The following is a 19,372-nucleotide window of genomic DNA, read 5'->3' as shown; positions in this document are numbered from 1 at the left end:
AAAAGCAGGAAGTCAGGGCACTGTGTTGAAGACAGACCTCTCTGTGTGTCAGTTTTTCCACCTGAATAAAGAACCCACAGATCTCAACCAACTCTCTAGAGTGCTTTGAGCTTTGCAGAGAATAATTATCATGGAAATAAAAGCTATTATCTTCCTAATGACAATCAAGATAACAAAAGGAAAAAGGCATAAAAGCCCTTCTTTGTTGTTTTCATAGTGCTGCTCATGCTAGATCTCTAGACTATTTGAAGAAGGTGCACCAACCTTCTCAACCTACTCTCACTTTCTCTTTTTCAGTTTACATTGGAATAATTGCTGCTGACCATACCTTATATTAGATAAAACTCTTCTAACTCAGATTTTTCCCAAGCATTTTACTTTGGAAGACAACTAGCTATAGAACAGAGTTCCTAATTTTCACAGACAACGTTATATTCCCTGACTCACTCCATAACTATTGTCTTTCTGCAAACCAATATGATGCTGCAATAGAATTCAGAAGCTAGACTTTCCTGAACACTTCAGGGTGTCATATTTAAATACTTCTGGATGCCAGTTTGTCTCTGGAACAGGACAGGATATTCTTAGGCAGAATCAGACATTCCTCTGTAGCAATTTTCTTAGACTGCTGCCATAACAGAACAGCTCTAATTCCCACAGCACACAGGAAAAAATGTTAGAAATGACATAGGAGGAAATGCAACTAATGGAAAATGTACTGGAACTCATCTCTCCCAAACTAATTTTTGTGGCATCCTTGTAGTTGGTGTTATAATCCAGATATCCCCTTTTCAGTGGCACAATGCCATCTTCTGTGAAGTCATAAGAGGGAGTATGTTTTAACCTGTATAAATAGTGGAACACAGAAGGACATCGTTACATAAAAACATTGTTAAATAAAATGATTCTACTCTTTTAAGTTAGGACATTGCATAAACTAAAACCCAATATTGTCAGGAGGTTAAGGAACATTAAGGACATTGCAAACTGCACAAAAACATGAGCTTATTCCTGGAAAGGAAGAATGAAGACAGAACTAAGCGGGTTGAGGGAACTAAGCAGATGGGCGCATTTTGTTTACCCTCTTAAAGAGTACTTCCACTTACCTTTATCTAACCAGTGGAAGAAACGTGGCATTCCCTTATTTCCTTATTTCCCAATTGAAAGACAGATTTCTTCTATTTTCAGCTCAGATTATCCTGCTCTGACTGCCTACTAGTTGCCACATACAAAGCAGCAGCAGACAAACCTTCTTAACAGCGCTATCTCAAAACAGTTCCACAACATTGACTTCCAAGAAAGAAAGAGGGTGTAATTCCAGTCCTCTATCTTTGCTGAGACTTGTAAAAACATGATTATTGAACGGAACAGCTGCCGACTAAGAAATGGAGCTGCAGAAGCATATGATATGCTGTCCATACAGACAGCAATCATTTTATTCCAGGGATTAATTCAAATTAAGATACGGTTCCAAGGACAGACATGAACTCCTGGTCTAAAGGTGAAAAGCTTTGGAGCTTATAGAAATGATGCAACTCTTCACTGAGCAAGTAATGAACTGCATATTGGAGATGTCTCTTGCTTGTGCAGGAAGAATGAAAAGCAAAGAAATGTGTGCTGAACAAATGTGAAATGCAGCTAGTAGGAGCACACAATTCACTCCTCTGTTGTACTTCAGAGCTTACCAGCATTTCAGCGTAATTCCCACAGTACTCAGTGGAACCAAGGGAAGCATAATTCTTCCTGGAAAATGAGAGATCTCATCATTTTAGTGTTTTTTTTTGTTGTTGTTGTTTTTTCCTTAACACATGTTCTTGATAATTGATATTTTGTACTTAGCAGATCCCAGGGTTACCCTGAAAACATAAATGCAAATACTTCAAACTACTTTTTTTTTTTTTAAACTAAGAGATTCCAACATGCTAATTAAAACAGACTTTAAAAAAAAAAAAACAACTAAGATTCTTTCACCTCACTGATTCTGCCTGACAGCCTGAACAACGCAACAAATATTGTTATAGCTCTATATCACCACTGTTGCTTTTTGCACAATTTCCAGTTCAATCTGAGACTCCAGCACCCTTTTTCAGGCAATGTCTGGAAAAGCTATACGTTATCACCACTCTGCACAAAATCAAAGTCAATGATAAAAATGGAAAGTGTGGAGGGGAGGAAGAAGGAACAAGCCCAGATCAAGCTGCTAAACCATTGATTTATAATGCTGAAAACTTTCTTTGGGGAAAAAAAATAAAAAAGGCTCACAAGGCCTGTTTTTGATAATTTTACTCAGAAAAGAGAATTGGCAGATAGTGACATGTTTTCAAAGCACTGCACAAAATTTTAACAACATGATTCCCATTGACATTAATGAGTCACATAGCTGAAATACTGCACAGTGCTTTGAAAATGTACCCTACAGCCTTTTAAGGCTGCTGTTGGGAAACTGGAGCACTTGCCTCCTCAGTAACCTTTCAGTTGCAACTCAGGATTGCAACTATGCACCCCAACCGTCACCTACAGGAGAGCGTTTCCTCCCATACCATGTGAGGGCCACCAGCACAGAAGCAGTTTGGGGTCTGTGTGGAGATGCTCCAGTGACATCCCCACTCCTCTGTGACCAGGAGGGGATGTGGGCAGGGAGAGGAACATAGTCCAACACCAGCTGCTGCAATTGGAAACAGCTCTCAAACTGGTTTTAATTACGATGAGATTTGGCCTGGCACCTACTCTCTCTAGAATCAAGAGCACTAAGCCCTCTGTCTTGATTAATGCTCTCTCTGCTGTATAATAAAAGATCTTCAGATGCTTTAACAGGCCCAAGAATTGTTTTCTTTTTTGCCTTTTCTAAATGGTGCTACAAAAGGAAGAAAATATATCTTAAAATCAAGAAGTTTGTGGTAACTGTGGTATAAGGGACGTGGTAATTGTATGACACCATTATGTGAAGCACTAGTTTATTTCTTCATACAGTCTTGTCTATTTTGCATTTTCAGTCAATCACAGCAACCTCTTCCTCATTACTTTCTCACCAAGATGATGAACATTCCAGCTGAAACAATTCCTCTCTAGCAAAAAAAACCAGGAAGAGGCTTCTCACCTTGTATTAAAAAAAAAAAAAAAAAACCACACAAAAACAAGAACTTATTTTGGAAATCTTAACATCTTGAAACTAAGAACCTCAAGAAAGCCAGAAGCAGAGGAAACGTATCTGCAGCACACTTTCACTGATGTTAACTAAACTGAACGTTGCTTATATCCAATAAAGCACAAGGAGATCTTGCAAACCTTTGAAATTTTAGATCTGAACAGCCACATAGAAGAGTGTGGGTTGCGTTAAGACTGCAAACATTTAGTCATGACAAAACTGTAAATACCTCATATATAAAAAAAAAGATATATTTAATAGCTATATAGGATAGAAACTCTGGCTGAGCTCCATGGTGAAAGTACAGAGCATTTTTTATGAGTTGCTTCATTAGGTGCCTTATCAGAGCAACTATGCAGAGAAGCAGTATTAATTCTGCTGCTCATGGGACATGGGTGCCCTTCAAACACTATGGCAGGATTGTTTCCTGTGAAAGGTACAGGATGGGATTTAGGAAGAAATATAAATGAAGGATTCGATATTTGCTGTATCTGCTTTCCAGCAGCTGTTTGTCCAGTTCTGTTCAGGTAGTAAAAGACTATTATATTGTTGTGTTGTTTTTTAAAGAAAATGAACAATTTCTTTTTTTTTGTTTACCGTAGAAAAATGTATATACAACTATAAACTTAGACTTTAAAGACAGATTAAGGTTAATAATCAAGGTCTGCTCCCAGAGTAATGCCTCCTATTTTGTTATGTTGGCTCACAACATCAGAGGTGGATGTTGGTGATACGACAGTAAAGGTTGATCGTTCCTACCAATATTCTATTGCACTTTGTTGCAGTACAACAGATGGCAGCAGAGGGGCAGACTGGCAAATTGACAGCTGACAAGTGTGTCAAAGATAAGGTGTTTCTATCTGGAAAAAGTGGCACCCATTCACACTCGAACATTTATGAAGATCAAGAAGTGGATTTGAACACAGTGAGGTGGTGGGTGGTGCATTTCAGCAGTGGGTCATCTCTGTTGGTATAGAGTTTTATGAGCTGGACATGCAGGTTCTTGTTCATCGCTGTCGAAAATGCATAACTAATGGTGGTGACTATGCTGAAAAATACTGTTTCATGGCTAAGAATTTGTTCTGTCAAGTACTGTTACTGAGCTTTTTGTAGTTGTTGTGCTTTCCATGGAAATAAATAGAAGGCACTACTTTTGGAGCAACCTATGTAGTTATGCCATATATTTACAGGCATATATACACACACACACACACACACACACACACACAGTTTAAAAATGTACCATTTCTCTTCCTAAACTTCTGAAAAACAAACACAAAAGAAGTAATTCATCAGCAGCCAAATCAAGCAAACAATCAAGTTGGGAGGATTTGGGAAGTTACTGCACATCAGCAGAACTGTGCTAACAACGTACACAGATACTCCTGATCCCCAGCCAACATAGGATGATGCAACTCTCTCCATTCTCCATAGTTATATTATCTCACATTTGCTGCAGGCTTGTCATACACATGGCCAATCATTTAAATTCAACAGGAGCTTGTAAATAAGTGACTTTGGTCACACACTTGAAGAATAAAAAGTCCTCGGAGAATAAACATTAAGGTTGGTGCATGATAGGGTAAATGTTAGTAATAAGCATTTAATTCCAATTCTTTCATTTTCCCAGACAATCTGCGATCTTGCAGCTAAAGTAATGATTTTTACAGAACAGTGGCATTTCCTTGCACTGTAAGTGTTAATTTTTCCTGTGTTAACTCATTTGAGCAAACTGCATGTATATTCAGTAATGTGCAATGTAAAGCAGTGCTTTACAAGAGAGGATTTTTCCTTTATTTTTCATTTTTGGATGAATCTCAATTTGTTTGTTCAAAACACCCACTGGCACACATCATGAAGTATAATAAGACAACCAGCCTTATTAACATCTTTTTTACTATATATATGTATACATAAATATTTGAATGTCCTAAAATACAATAGTCAGACTTGATTTTCCCCTGCAAATTGAGTCAACAAGATATTAGGCAGACTAGGAGACCTGTGACATGACTTGGAACAACATATGACGTTATTCTGCTTACCTGTGAATTACTGGCTCCATAGCAGAAGGCTGCTTCTTCAATGTGAATGCTCAGTCTTCTCACTGGAGAGTAAAATCCATTAGTTTGAGTCATAACCTGTGGAGGAGACAATGAAATTTCCAAAAGCTTTCTTTCTGCTTTCTAGCTTAGTAGAAAGCCTTCCTCTAAAGTAACAGCATCTTTTAGTTTTAAAAGCAACTGCATAACAACACTGTGCTTAAGAACAGAGATGCTTAATAAATAACAGCAGTAAGCAGCAATTTTTCCGGGACAATGTTTTCTTTAAAATTTCTTTGAAGTTTTTCATGTTTTGACAAAACCTGGATGTAAAATATTTCCTTCTACCTTTAGATTTATTTATTTATTTATTTTTTAAATTCAGTACTCTATGTTGAGTTTCAGAATAGATAAACAAGTCTGGCTTCAGACTTCTACCTGCAAGCATGAACAACCAAAATTCAAAGCTACTGAGATGACCACAAAAATTAAATTCTACAACTAATTTGTTTCAATATTTTTAGAAGAGTCAAGGCATTAGACCAAAGTCTTCCTCTTCTAACGGTTCTATAGATTTGTGTAATAAGTTTAATTCAGATGTCTTAAGCTCTGAGGAAAAAACATTCAACATGATGGATGTCCCCTAACAAGCATTCATTCTGTCTACTTTGAAAAAGAATAAGAAACTTAATGAGCAGTTAAGAGTAATAAGGACATCCTATTAAGTAGTTGAGAAAGTAGAGAGTGAGTATGAACATCATCTGAAGAAAGTTCTCACATTCCCAGTGAGCAATCCTCATGCCTGTTTCCAGCAGCACTAACATATTACCATGTAATTTTCTCATTTCTGGAGTCACAAAATCATGGAATGGCTTGGATTGGAAGGGAGATCAAAGACCACATAGTTCCAACCCCCAACCGTGCGCGGGATTGTCACCCATCAGATCAGGACACCCAGGGCCCCATCCAACCTGGCCTTGGGCACCTCCAGGGATGGGGCATGCATCTGGGTAGCAGTACCACACAGTGAGAAATTTCCCCTGAACTATTCAGAATTTAAAATAAAAAAAAAGTATGCACTTACAAGGACTGGCCATAGAGTAAGCTCTCTTGTTACAGAATTTCATTTAAAGTATGCTGTCTAAGAATTGACATAATATGGTGTTACTGAACCTGTCAGCGCAAACCAAGTTACAGTAGCAGTAACAATTCAATACAAAGTGATAGCATAAAGCAAACAAAAAATTCATACATCTCTGGAGATAACAAATCCAGAGCTTTATCTCACTCTTCTATAATCCAAAATAAAAAAATGTATTGTTTTGTCTTTCCTGCAAGACATGGCTTTGGTTACTCTGCAGTTTAAATGCTGATATATAAATCCCTTATAATTTTTGTGAAAAAAGACACCCCTTTCCTAAACATCATCTCTGTGTAAAATGAACACCCAGTATACTGCATTTACAGAGCAACAACAGCGAGCAAGCCAAGGCTGATGCTGACACAAGCAGCTGTGCTGACTTTAGATACCCACAAATCCTAAATCTATTCAAGGGCTTGAGCTTTTGCATAAAGCCGATATGTGTTGTACCTGGCAAATTTTTCATTGCTTTGCAGTGCAGAAACATTTTATTAAATCTATGTGCACTCCAGTCCTTTCAACAAAAAGTGCAGCCATGGGTGGACACTGGCTCCTTCAGTCTGACCTATGCCTGTCCAAATCTGAGACTGTTCCAAGTCATTTGCAACACAAATGATCAGTTGTAAAGTCAGATCTTTTGTCACTGTCCATCTACCATAACCTTTGGCCCACACAGATTTCTATTGCTAGCTATAGGAACCGTTCGCAATGGCACAGTTACAACATGATAAGCTACTGAACAGCACATTTAACTGTATCACAGGATTTATCCCACTTATGATTTTGAATGCTTCTTCTCATAAATAGTTGAAATGGAAACATTTTACTTCATTTTTCCATTGGAATTAACAATATATAAAGATAACCTGAACTGGTATGCAACTGGGATCTATTCAGAACAGCACACATTTTTTATTTTAAATATACAACTTCTAATTAAAACTGTTAATTGTGTAAGCCAGTTTTTCACTGTAAAATGCAGCCAATGCTTCCATTTTCTTCCTTTGGGTAGGAAAATCAAGCTACCAAGTAGGAAAGAGATGAAGGTGGAGAGCTGCAAGAGTCCTCCTCAGAAACGATGAGGGTTTTGTGTAATGTGAGAGTAGTAGAGGAAAGTAAAAAAATGGATGTTCAGGCTTTTAATAAAATAAGGACTTGGAAGAGATAGCACTGTTTTTTCCTTCTTGAGAAGGCAATATAAAATGAGATGACAGCAACAAATATTTAGAAGATAACATCTAAGGTAAGCTTCTGCAGTCAAAGGATGAGATGGGGGAATTCATGTGGAGTGATAAGAGAATGGATTCTTGAAGGAGGGTTTAACGGAAAGAAAACAGCATCGTGAAGAATTGTATCTACCTATTCTCTCCATATGTATACATAACTGCTATAAAATTTCTCTTCCTTCAAAAGCGCCCTCCAGAAATCCTAAAAAAACAAATTCCAGCAGAACTGGTCAAGCTCCAAGTCTTCAGAGCTTTTAGTCATGTCATCACCTTGCTGTTTTTCCTTAAGATCTCCATTGAACTGCAGCTAAAAAGAAAAGAAAATGAAGAGGCACCACTACTTTCATTCATATTTAGAATCCTGCAAGAACAGCCTTTCAAATTCTGTCACTTGTTGCACCGCTGTTGATAAGAGGGCATTGCCCAGACAAAAGGAACCTTCCATACACGATTTGATAGTCACCTTAACTGAGCTACCTGGAAAGGCTCCTGTTCTGGTAAGGTTACCTTAGTAGAGAGGTTTAGAAAAGAAAGCCATGGTCACTGGCAGCTGATGGAGGGGAGGGTTGTTTTATGCAAATACCAACAACAAGTTTTCCTAGAACAAATAAAAACAAAGCAGCAGTCTTTCCCATATTAAATGACTGTCTGTATGCACTTCCTAAAGTTCAAAGCACTATTTTAGAGCTATACAAAGAACAGCAAAGAGCACAGAAAAAATATCACTTTTGTTGGAATTTCACTTTGGTCCAAGTACAACACCCTGCCAGACATATTTTGTCAGAGGGTATCTGCAGTTTGCAACCATGAACACCACAGTATTCAAATTTGGTCCAGGAATCAGAAGTGAGGCAGTACTGCAAAATGTCCATATTTCAGTCCTGTGCAGTGTAGCAGTATATCCCCCCATAACATAGAGCTTACCCTTGCACTTGCAAGCTAAGAGTTTTGCAAGAGAATTTACCTTGACTGCTACAGAATTCCACCACTGATTTTCTGGGTTACAGCACTCCACATTGAAAAGGCATTGACTATGATGGCACAGAGCTTTCCACTTACAGCCAAAGGCTTAAAAATCAGACTTCATCTGGTTCGTTGAACTCAATGTCATTTAGGCAAGAGTTGTAACTCTTACAATTGTAAGCCACAATTTCCTACCTGGTGATCCTGAGAAATATGAGGATGGTTTTTCCTTGCAATTTCCCTGCAGAAGGGTGTTCAGTCATTTATCCTACTGAAAGCTTCATGCAGCAGACTCATGAAACAATATACTCTCAGATACAGACAAGAGATGACTCCATAACTTCAATGTGTTCCAAATCACAATGAAAACGCAAGCCTTATTTGCTCTATATGAAGAGGTCACCATTTAAGTAGACAAGACAGACAAAAGCTTGGGCAAGAATAATATTTATGTTTCCCTAACACAATTGGGAACTGCAGCAACAAATGGTGGAATCCACTGCCTCTTCTAATTAGAACTGCACCAGAACTTTAAACTAGGTTGCATGGTTTGTGGTGTACTTAAATTACACATTACTCGCTGACCATCTGTCCACAGACCCTAAGGGGTCTTGCCGGTGCACTGAAGTCTATGCTACCATTCTCAACAGCTATAACTGCTTGAGCTAGTTTAGAGTTAACCATGTAAGTAAACTCAAGCTGCAACTATGCCTCCAGATAGAAGCACACTCAGTGCCTTGCCCAGCGTAGCAAATAAAGACTGCAATAAAGCTCAGATCTTAACAGGGTTATTTGAGTCCTGATCCGGTGTCTCACATATCTACCCAAAGTGTCTAGGGTCCCCCATTTCTATCTGTGTAAAATTCTAACTGTGTTGCATGGGATATATAAAGGGCATGAACTCAGCAGCAGGAGAAACTCTTTTCCTCAACACTCAAGACAGAAACAACTTTACTCCCAGAAAGACAAATAACACAAGTTTAGAGCACGTAAGAACTGTGTGTGCCTCATCCCATGTTAGATCCCACTCTGGATTTATGTAGCGTTGAAATGGGAGGAGGGGAAGTACAACAGAAATTAACTTAAGTTGACAGCAATTGTTCTGGGCTTTGGCAGTCATACACTTAATAGTTTGGTGTTATTTCTGGATTTTTTTTAATTTAATGCACACCATTAAAAAGCATGCCTGTAACAAATGAGTTTCCCTTAAAAGAAACTAAATCTCATGGCAGCTTGTTTATTAAACCCTTAACTTTGTAAAACACCTGGGAAAACAATAGTAGTGACTTTCTGACAACACTATAGGCAACTTTCTTTGGAATAGCTGTGAATAGCTGCTTATTATTGGGTAATAAATTCTCTCCAGTAATAGCAACCAAGACATTTTCCACTACACCCGGTGGCAACTTCTTCTGGTGGCCCTCAGAGGCCCCCAGGCTCCTTGCTTCTTGGCACAGGAGCAGAAGAGTGCCTTGTGTGAAACGTTGTTCAAAGGCAGCTCTCAGAGAGCCAGCAAGAGCCTCCCTGCAGAAATATAGTCAGCTTTAACTATTTATAGCACAGTCATTCAGTGGTAACATTTTTTTCCAATCAGGGATCTCAGGGTCAGTATCCCTCATCAGTATTTTGACAGCTTGTGGCACACGAATATAGATGGACTGCACATTACAATTCTGAAGACCTCTGCAGCAGGAGGCAGTTTTACATTCAGAAGACCGCATGGTACTTTAAACTGACGGCCAAAAGATTAAAATTGAGATTAAATTTTGATAAAGAATGAACATTTACTTTTTCAAGACTTCCTATATTTTAGTTTTAGCAAATTTAAATTCTCCCTTTCTTTTTCTTTCACTATTTTTCCTCAAGCTAAACATTCATTTTTAAATTATTCCTATATGACTTCTTAAACCATTAGATTTTTCTTAAAACATCCTAGACAAGCTCTTTAAAGATGCTGACGGTTCTTTAAACTGTAGTTAATTTTCTTCTCATATTTATCCCACTGAAGTATGCCACTAAGAAAGCTTTACTTTTTCAATTCCCTTTGTCAAAATCTCACATAAAATCGAGAGGAGGACAAGCACCCAGTCAGTCCCATAAGGCAGTGGCATGTGCTTTCACCACAGAAACCAAGAAGTTCCAGCAGCCTTGCCTATGCTTTCCAGTTCATTACTCCTAGCAAAATTCAAAGCCAAGCACTTGGTGTTTTTTCAGGAACACCATTGCGTGTTCAGTTTAGGACATACCTCTGACAACACACACAGATGTTGTTGATGTTTCTGCATGGTGCTGCACATGGCCAAGAGGACAGCACATGGGCCTGGAGACCATAGGTCTGCCTTGTGTCCTCTATCCATCTTTCCATAGGCACAAGACTAGCAATTACAGGAGATCCCGCTAACTGCAGCAGAAACCTTCTTTTAGACATTTTTAAAGGGGAATGGGAAATGTAATTACTAACTGGACTAATTCAGATGGCAGACTCAGGAGATTTAAAACCATTACTATATTTGATATTCAAGACCAGTCCATGGACTCACTTTATTAAAGAAACATCAATTCCTGGCAAAGGTGTGACAAGTACTGAGCAGACCACTAAGGATTTATATGCTCAGTTTTGAAGGCCATTATCTCCTGGGCATACTGCTTAGTCTGACTCAAATGCACAGTAGTGAACATATATGACCAAGATCTCTGCATAAATTTTGCAATGCTGTTAAGACGCACTAAAATGCTTGCTTTGTTTTAGAAATACATTGTTAGACATGAAGTGATTTAACAAGAAGTAACTTCAAGAAAACACACTGATCACATCTGCATTCAGCCATGAGCTATGCAAACTCTTTCAACTTTTTGTGGCATCTCATGTGATAAGGTAGTATAGATATTCAATTGTCTCTGATGTAGGAGGGTAAAAGATAAATACAGTAAAACCAAATATTTTTCAGGTAGAATTTCCTTCTGTGGTTTCCAAATGGTGGCCAACAATACTCTCATGCCTAGAACATCAGCTTGTAATGCTTCCGGGTACAGAAAGAGCAGGAAATTGGGAACCATCTGTGTTATATATGCATCTGCAGTGATTTGAAAATGCTTGGCCTCAATGGTAGTACAGTTCCACCTTGCCTCCTATTTGAATGATTTGCAAAGCAAGATCTTCATCCAGACTTGATCCTCTCCTCTGTGGATATGTCAACATCTGTCCCTTTCTATAATGAAATGGCCTGTGTTAATGCAGCATTTGAGTAACATTGGAAGTTCAGTTATACTTACTGTGGTGGCAGAGCTGATGACAGAGGTATTCAACATTCTATTGTTACGTCTATTCTTTGACCACACTGATTTACACATGTGCTGACTCTGGAAAACAGAATAATGAATTAAATAGCACTGAGACATTGACATATTTCTCAAGAAAAATGAGATGTGTCCACACAAGAATATCCACCCATTCCAAACCAAAGTGATTTGGCTACTCAGGGATCACTGAGCACAGAAGACATGGGGAGGGAGATAATGGTGTTAAGGTGGATGCAAGAGGAAACTACTGAGTTAGAACGCAGCTTCTTTGTCCTTTCTCCCAGGAATGCTTCCAGTTTGCCCCTTCTTACTCAGCTCCAAATCTGGTTCTGAGATGGCATTTTGCTGACTGAATTTATTACTGAGCAAAGGCTGGCCAAGGGAGACAACATAGAAAATAATCTGAAGTCAGTCTAAGATTGAAAGAGGTGGATCAGACTCCTCTAATGGCAGAACAGCAGATAAAGAAAACATGCGTGTTTATAAAAAACATCTTTGGTGTAGCTGTTTTGGTTTTTATTATTCCACTTGTCCTTAGCTATTAGCTAAGTTAGCTAATACACAGCTAACTTAGCTAAGTTGTGGCATTTACAGTTGTAAACATTAAAAATGTAATACTCAATAGTGACCAATGTCACTATGTCACAATGTCACTAGAGTGGAGTTTTCATGAAGTACATTCAGGGTTTGATTCCTGTGCGGAGACAGTTAGCTGCCATTGCTTCTTTTCAGGATTTTTCCCCTGAAGAGATCTGCATACATCAGTATTAACAAGATCTTGGCTCTCTGCTACTCCTTAGTTTGCTCTTGCTTGTTCAGTGGCTTTAAATTTTCCACGGGGTCTTACGGATTTACTCAACTTAATACAAAGTCGCAAGCGCTGCATCTGGCTGTAAATAAGGTGAGCTCAAAGATAAAGACAGTCACAAGCAGCTCACATCTTCCTTGTGCCAGCAGCTCCAGACCTGTACGCAGTACTGCAAATGGAGCCTCACAATGGCAGAGAGGGACAATCCGCTCCCAGCCCTGCTGGAAACCCCGCTTCTAATGCGGTCCAGGATGCATTTGGCCTTCCAAGCCACAAGAGCACACTGCCAGCTCACATTAAGCTTTTCTACTAACAGCACCCCAGGGGCTGCACCCAGCCCAGCCTGCAAGACAACAGTGTAAGGGGATGTTTCCCACCATTTGGATTTGGGGTAAACATCCTTTTAATATTCTGATCGTTTGGAAGAACAAAACATCAACGATGAAACAGCAATGTCAGAGCTCCAGAGATGTTATTCCTCTATTGGATAAGGAGGTGTAATAGCACCTTTTGATAGTATTACTCACGTTTTTAACATACTCGGAAAAATTCCCACTGCCAATGTCTCAAGTCTCTCAATAGAAAGGAAAAAAAAAAAAAAAAAAACAAAATACTACATGGGCCATAAAAAACAGATACCAGAGTAATGCAGATCCACTGATTATGATGTTACATATTTTGCACTTCCAAACAGTGAGCTTTAGAAATGATCTCAGTGAAAATAAGTTGTTTAAATATACCACTGTTCTGAAACTTACCAAAAACAGACTAAATAGTTTGCTTCCTTGTCAATCTTTTGGAGCTGCTCCAGGATCATCTGGATAAACATTGCATAAGTGCACTGAAAATATTAATGATCCTAATAATTTGATCAGCCCATTAGAATGAGAAGTCCAGAAGGTCCCACTTTGTCCCTCAGTATCAGATTGAGGAGATATTAGCAACTTAGAACAGAAAGGTTAGTGGGAAGTGATGTGAAAGAATGAGCTTCTGAGAAATACTAGGAGTTAGAAAGTGTCTCAAAGAAATGGAAAAGGCTTCTATTTTTATTAAAGGTCACAAAGGCAGAGACATTTGCATCTGTCTCAGTGCAAGCTGAATTCAGTCCACAAGTAGAATGCTCCACTATGCTGCCCAGCTCCTCTTAACTACTAGTACAACACAAAACTCCCAAAAGAGAATAGACTTTGTTTCAAGGTATGTCTCTTTGGATCATCTTCAAAATGTATTTAAATCTCAATAAGTAAATAAATAATTACGGCAAACATCAAATTACACTCAATTATGAGCACTTTATAGCCCACGCCCTCCTAAAAATAATGGCATTTTTCAACATTCGGTTAGTATAAGCTCTTACATAAGTGAGTTTAAAGAACATAGTCTAGATGGCAGCTAAGCTTAAAGGTCTTTTGGTGTACATTTTCACGTTTGTGCCAAAGGTGCAGGCAAACAGATGATGCAGGCTTTATAACTCTTAACAGTGCACGGTGATGAAAACTGACACACAGTTCTCCAGTTTTAACTTCACCATTATAAAAATATTAATTTTGCTCTGATACCCATAGTATAAATGAGATGGGCCCTGATTGTTTTGGGGATACTTATGAGTTGTCACAGCTGTTAGAGGTGAGGCTGGTTTTGGATTTCCTATCTCAATGTCAGCTAAACTCCAGGTGTACTTCAGTCTGACTTCTCAAACAGGACTTCTTGTTTCCATGCTTATGTCTTACAAGAGCAAGGCTTCTTCAATTACAAAATTCTATAAATTCGGTAATAATCTGATGATTCTGATATAACTATGATCATCTGAAAAAAGCCAGCACTGAGTTCTGACACTTGTTATGTCACATAGCTTACTAAATACAACCCTTTCTGTATGCAAGAATCATGGATCATGTATGAGCAGTCATGTAAACAGCAAGAATGTAACTTCAATCCATCTTAAATTATCAAATTATGATGTCATAATATTTGTTACATCATTTACAAGTACAATAAACAGCAGGAAGAATATTACGCCTGCTTAAACCAGAAATACTGCAGCTGATAACCAAAGATGTAGCATAAATTGAAGAAAAGCCTTTTATTTTTCATATATTGCAACAAGAACAATTGAGAAAAATAAATTTCCCTACTTTTTTTTTTTTTTTTTTTTTTTTAAACTTAGGTATCTTGTATATAAAAATAAAAACCCGAGTCAGGAATGCTAAATTTACTCCTGCTTACAGGGCAGCCTGTTCCAACACCTCACCACTCTCATAGTAAAGAACTTCTCTCTGACATCCAACCTTAATCTTCCCTCCCTCAACTTAAGCCCTTGTCCTTCCATTATCTACCCTTGTAAAGAGTTGACTCCCCTCCTGTTTGTAGGCTCCCTTTAGGTACCAGAAGGCTGCAATGAGAACTCAGCCTGATCTGACAGACATAAACCAACAGCAGTACAGCCTCCAGCAGAAGGGTGCAGAAATGACTTACTGCCAACAAAAGTTTTAACTCAGCCAACAGCCCAAGTCCAGAACCTCCCAAACAAGGCCCAAAACAAGATCAGTTTTGTTTGCTTGTTCCACAGATAATGCTTCTTTTGCTATACCTACAAAACTGGAGCATCTGTCCACAGACAAAATTGGTTGCACTCCATAGATCAAGCCAAAGGAACTTCATTTAGAAGAGTGTTTTACTATGATGCCATAAGTTTATTTTTGCTTTGGGGAAGAAAGGCAAGAGTAACAATTACGTGCTCTCTTTCTGGAGCTCAACTTCATTGCAAACAATAAACAATTGCAGGTAACAGATACAATTTACTACAGTTAATCGACTTTGAAGTGTATATTTGCCCCTAGAAGGCTAAACATCAGTTCTTAAGGAATCTGTCATGCTGAAAAGAACTTGACTTTTCTAATGGAGCAAGGGATAAATACAAATACAAGCCAATCTTCCCTTTGTTATGCCTCTGATTTCAGTTGTTCTTCTGCGTCAAGTCAGAATTCAACACACAAATAATCTGGCAAGTGGGAAACTCTACAATAAGCAAACCTCCTACAGCAGTGAAGAAGGGATACTACCCTTCCATCATCAAATATTTTGAGGTGTGTTTAGTGAGCCACACCAATATTCATTGTGCTAGGGATGAGTAGGGAAGAGCTCTTGCAATTCTGCTGTCTGTCACAGCCTTAAATAAGTCTGACTTACATTTTAACTACAATTACTACAAGTCCTAAGGGGATGGAAAGGCTTTGGATGTGCAGTACAGTAGCAAATGGTGAAAATTTATCTTTCAGTGGCTGTGAGATGGCAAATGAAACTGAGGAATTTATGAAAGGAAACAAATACCCACTGGCACAAGCACTGCCCAGGGCAGAAGGCATGTTAGCCAGCTCCAAGGACTATGCTCCAATTGCTGTATCTGCCCTTGCTCCCAGCTGGCTTGCAGCCACCAAACATAGAGTTTGGGATGAGCATCCTTTGTCTATTTGCAGCTCTCTGTATAGGTACACCCTTTGGCTTACTGGAAGCACCTTTCAGCTTCCTCAATTTTCAAAGCTCATCTGAGCTTATAAACGCCTATAAAGTACTTTTATACATGATATTCAGTTCTTACTTCCAAGGAGCATCAAAATGCAGCAACAGTCCATGCTTATTTCTCTCACTTCACGGGCTCTGTTATGGGAACCTTTGGCCAACACCCTCTCATCAATTAGCAATTCTCATCAAGTGAAATACAGGGTCACTTTGCTACCTTGTGAACCACATAGCAGCCACAAACCATGGGAAAGGTTCACAACACTGCACTTTTGTACCTACTTTTGTAGGATGTGGGATTTAGAAGCACAGTGAGACACTCCTGGAAACTGAAATAGGGAGAAAATAAATGCCAAATTTGTTAAGTCTTAGTATGTCATTCAGCAAACTAGCACACAACTCGGGAAGATCGGTGGTTTTAAGGCAGCTTGTACAAAACAGTATTTGGAAGATAACCACTGAGAGAACTCATCCCTTGTGACTTCCTGCTGTCAGCTGCCTCTCACACATGTTCAGCTACACAATCTGAGACAAAAAATCTGAAAAGCATCTTTAAAGGTCAAAACCACAAACAGGAGACAAATCCTTTATTTCTTTTCAGTGACCCTTGTGCCAGACCGGAGAGCAATACATTGGGAAGTACTTTTCTTCTCAAGCACATCCTTCTGCGATGATGGTAGTGCTTGAAATTCAGTAATTACTCTGTTAGATGAACACAGGACAACGAGGAAGAATACACATCTGTATCACAATACAGGCACCATGAGCATTCCTGCTTAGCATGGTACAATCACATACAATACAAACAGGCACACAAAGCCTACTGCCCTACAGGGCCTGATTTGTCAACATGAACGCAATTCCTCCCCTCTCAAAAGGAATTTTTTCTTTAAACAAATAGCCCTATTGATATCAATAATGTTACTGAATGGAATACAGTACTCAACAGGCTAAGAAATCATTGATTCTATATCTTAGCCAAACACTCTATTTCTGATAACATCTTTCTCTAATTCCACACTTTCACCCTGCTCAGAACTGCCTCTCAACACCTATTTTCTATTCTCCATACAAGACCATTCAGATGGAAAACACCTCAAAATCCACTAGAAACAGGGAATTTTTAAAAATGAGGAGAAAAGACTTCCAGTTCCAATTGTTAGAACATGTGGGAAAATTTCTGAGAACTGACCATTACACTGGATTTCTTTCCATGGCTGCCACTAATGCCCAGTCTCATATAATGCTAAAAGCGGATTTCAGAATTAGTTAGACTAGGAAAACACACAGTGAGGTGAAACCTGATCTGTGAGCTCATCCCACAGTTAGAGTACAGGAAACATAAAATAGTCAAGAAGTCTCTGAAAAATGCAAAGTAAAAGTGGAAAGATCAAAAAGGAAACCACAAGAGGGCAGATAGACTACATAATGGATGATGAAATGATTAAATGCAGACAGGAGATAAAGGGAAGGTGTCCCATCTCTTCACAAAAAACCTCATTTGGGAAATCAAGTGTTTTATGCTGAAGAGTAGAAGTTAAGAGCATGAGGAAAATTCTACTTGTTCCAATTGAAGACTGTAGAATTTTTAGTAGCTGAACAGTGTTTTATCAAAGGTCATGGATATTTGGAGATCCTCTGGTTATTCATGGGAACAACTGACACACACCTTTGCTCCCACATAGCGTAGCCTCTCTGCAGGCACTGGCAAGCAAAGTGACAATTAAGTGCCTGGTCTCATGACAGAGACTTCAAAGTACTCTCCAGCACTGAAATCAGAGCTAAGGTGGTAGGCCAAGCCTGTATTCATACACAGGAACCTCACTGTTCAGAAGGAAATTAGCTGTGAAGGGATTTCTTGCAGGAGTGAGATGTACCTGGCTGAGACCTGCTGTTTTCAGAGTCTGCCTTTACAGACATTACTGTGGTCTTCTTGAAGACCACCTTAAAACACTCACTCACTTCAGCAGACCTTGCATTTACCCGTACCTGCTTTACAGCTAGAGGACTAGTCAACCAGCATGCAGGAGATCTTTAGCACCTTGCTTTCTTTCATGCCTGAGCCCTTTTGCACTTCAAGTTCTTACCGGGGCACTGCAGAAGACAACACGTCAGTCACTACTGCTGCTTCTCTTAGAGAAACAGCCTTGATCTGCAGCTCTCTTGCTAAGGCAATCTGGCCTGAAGCTCCAAAGGAAATCAATACTCTGATGCAGAAAATAAAGAGTAGGCACAATTTACAACCTGAAAGAAGTAGGTAATCTGTGCTTAGCTATTTCCAGTGTTCTTGATCAGAAAAGCCTAAAACAGATGATACTTCTACCAAATGCAGAGTCCTTATATTCAACTTTCATTAAATGTGGCTATGTTCTCTACATTAAAGAACTACAAAAGCCTCCCAATCACATTCTCAATGTGCTACGTAATTTATTGCAAATGTATTTGAGTAATCTGTAAAATTTTCAGTTTCAAAGGTTCCCATTTTCTAATGTTCACTCTGCTGTCTCTTGCATTGTCTTACGATTATTACCCTTTTTATCTTAAAGATATACATTAAAAAAAGAAACAACTCTATGCTAAAGATCCAGCCTAAGTTCTGCTTTAATTCACCAGAGATTTCCACCAAATTCAGAGGGAAAAAATCTAATTCCAAAAGAGAAAACAAAAATTATATCTATAAAAAAAAAAAAAAAAAGCCTTTTGGTGAGATTAAAACCCACATCACCTGCCATCAGTTCACAATGCTACACAGATTATAATAAGAAGGTAACATGCTCTGAACTGTACAGATATTTTCAATACGATGCAGCTTATGGCAGTGACTGTACTACCATCAAAATCTGCAGATCCAAATTATTTGGAAGGGTGCTCAAATGTGAAGTATCTTCATCATACCATATGATGATATCTGTCATCTAGGGAGATCTAACAATGAGATTACTCATACCGAAAGAGCAGCGTAAGGCTGGATTTTTCCTTGTTGTATCAGGTTCTAAATCAATAGCCTTCATTTAATTAGCTATATCATTGCTTGATTAAAAGTCAAATTTGACAAAGAATATTTCAGAATGCAATGCAACTGAGAGTGCAGCATTGCTGACCTCCATTCACATGATCTATACCAGACAATCCAGAATTTCAGTAGATATCACCATGATGTGTCTGATGGAATTAAGGAAAACCTGCACATTCAATTAATGGTAGCTATTCCAAGGTAACGAGGACCTA

The 19,372-nt window shown here is 38.7% G+C and overlaps 1 long non-coding RNA gene across 2 annotated transcripts in view; it reads right to left on the bottom strand.

The window, feature by feature from the left end:
• Positions 1-2,689: 2,689 nt before the first annotated feature.
• Positions 2,690-19,372, bottom strand: part of LOC128086153 (uncharacterized) — a 33,829-nt gene continuing 17,146 nt past the window's right edge. Inside the window, exons 1-5 of one of the 2 annotated variants that reach the window (XR_008209262.1) lie at positions 16,427-16,464; positions 11,791-11,877; positions 8,713-8,903; positions 5,191-5,286; positions 2,690-3,572 (exon numbers count right to left, since the gene is read on the bottom strand). This is a non-coding gene — a long non-coding RNA (uncharacterized LOC128086153). Of the gene's footprint in view, positions 3,573-5,190; positions 5,287-8,712; positions 8,904-11,790; positions 11,878-16,426; positions 16,465-19,372 lie in introns of those variants that run through there. The other variant, XR_008209261.1, reaches the window with a different exon arrangement.

Source organism: Tympanuchus pallidicinctus, unplaced genomic scaffold (assembly GCF_026119805.1).
Source record: "Tympanuchus pallidicinctus isolate F22 unplaced genomic scaffold, pur_lepc_1.0 scaffold3, whole genome shotgun sequence".
In the NCBI taxonomy this organism is placed as follows: Eukaryota; Metazoa; Chordata; class Aves; order Galliformes; family Phasianidae; genus Tympanuchus; species Tympanuchus pallidicinctus.
This window is presented reverse-complemented; position numbering and strand designations above follow the sequence as displayed.